General features: G+C 35.2%; 1 long non-coding RNA gene across 1 annotated transcript; it reads left to right on the forward strand.

Moving 5' to 3' along the window:
* On the forward strand, nucleotides 1–1868 carry LOC112718281 (uncharacterized). Its single transcript, XR_003160742.3, has 3 exons — nucleotides 1–62; nucleotides 151–279; nucleotides 1751–1868. It is a non-coding gene; the product is annotated as an uncharacterized lncRNA (long non-coding RNA).
* The last annotated feature ends 144 nt before the right edge of the window (nucleotides 1869–2012 follow it).

Consider the following 2012-nt stretch of genomic DNA (forward strand, 5'->3'; position numbering starts at 1 on the left):
GTTTTAGGATCCAATTAGCTTGAGAGAAACGTTCACTCTTACTTATGTGAAGCTTGGGTAAGGTGAGGATACGATAATTCTATTTTATTTTCTTTGAATTTGAGCTTTGAGTATTAAATTGGATATATATGTGTTATGAATGTGTATTAGGTTGTGAATAAATAATTGGAGCTTGAAATTGTGAATATTGGAACTTGGAGGAAGCGGATTAGTTGAGGTTTTGAGGGCTGTGTTCTTTTAGGAAAATTTTCTTGGAATAACACTTGGGAATCGGCTAAGGTATGGTTTAGGTTTCTTGCATTTAATATATAATGTTCTGTGAAAACTTAGGCTAGATGACCATAGGATAAGTTGGAATGCAGGTGTATGTTTAATATTTAGTAATTTGTCGATGAATATAATTGGTTGAAGTTTATTGGATAATTAGTTATTAATTTTGGATGGTGAATGTTGTTATGTTAATTTGGAGAGAATTATAGTTGAATGTTATTGTTGATGAACATGGTTGGTTTGGTGCTTGTTGATTAATTAATGATTCGGTGAATTATTGATTTGAGGTATTTTGTGTTAAAAGCCTAGGATTTGTGAACTATGACTCTTAGTTGAATTTTGGTTGTTGGATTTGAATATTGTATGAGTTTAATTGTTGATCTGAGGTATATTTTTTGTGGAGATTGTTATGATAATGAGGAAGGGTATGTTGAATTGAAAAGGAAGCAGGTTTGGACCCGAAAAGGGTGGCAAAGTCCGAGTTTTAGAGGAGATGCTGCCGAAATTTTATAAAAAATTAGAGATTTTGTTTATATGATTATTTAAAAAGATTTAGATTCAAAGGTTATGTGGTTTGATTTAGAGTTATTAAGAAAATGAGTATGTTTTAAGTTTGATTCATTTAGAAAAGAATGAGTTATGTTTTGAATTGGAACTATTGATGGACGGAATGGGAGGTGTGATAATGAAGGATAAGGATTGAATATGATTGATTTATGATGATGAATGAAATGCGATTGAGAATGATGTTGAAGTTGATGAATTATAATTGAATTATTTATATGGCTTATGAATTTGAATAATCTGAGATACGAGATTCCCTGGATTAAGTGCCGTGGCTTGCCACCACGTGTACCAGGTTGAAAACTCGATACTCTGTTGACCCTACGACGTAAGTGTGTGATCGGGCACTATATAAATTCCCGGGAATGTTACCCCCATTGAGTATTATTGATTATTTGAGAAAAACTATGCATAGACTCTTGGGGATGCACGTCGGGGGACAGTCTAAGTACAATTCAGACTTGTCAGGTTGGCTGGATAACCGACAGATGAGCCTCATCAGCCATAGGACAGGCATGCATCATATGCATATTACTTGAACTACTTGCTTGTGTATTAACCGGGTGTGCCTAAATGTACTTGCCATGTTAAATGTATATTTGTTATCTGCAGTACTTGTAATCTTCTTGTGCTTGCCTTTGTTTGTTTACTTGTCTGTGAAAATGCATGATGGAGTTGGAGGTAAGGAGGAATGACAGAATGGGATTTAGATTTAAGGTTAATTTAAGTTAGGTTTAAATATCCTTAGAAAACCACCTTTTATGGCTTCTATTTAATACTTTAAGCTCTATAATCTGAGTGTCGGCGTTCTAGGATTGCCTCTGGCATTCCCAGGACCTTATATATTATGTGTGTGGCACCTTTACCATACTGAGAACCTCCGGTTCTCATTCCATACTATGTTGTTGTTTTTCAGATGCAGGTCGAGAGGCATCTCGTTAGGCGTCTGGACCTTTGAAGCGGAGTGGTTACAGGGTTATTTTGTTATGCTATGATGTGTATATATATACTTGGTTTTCTCTCCGCATAACTTGTTCTTTTGATCCTCCTAGAGGTTTATAGAGAGGCAGAATTGTGTATATGTACTTTTATGTAAATATTCTCCGGCCAGTCTTGACTTCGCAGGCTGAGTTAGGAGCTTGTTATTTTGTATCTTTGGTACTCTATTCCTACTTCTG

The sequence above is a fragment of the Arachis hypogaea genome, chromosome 2 (assembly GCF_003086295.3).
Source record: "Arachis hypogaea cultivar Tifrunner chromosome 2, arahy.Tifrunner.gnm2.J5K5, whole genome shotgun sequence".
Classification (NCBI taxonomy): domain Eukaryota; kingdom Viridiplantae; phylum Streptophyta; class Magnoliopsida; order Fabales; family Fabaceae; genus Arachis; species Arachis hypogaea.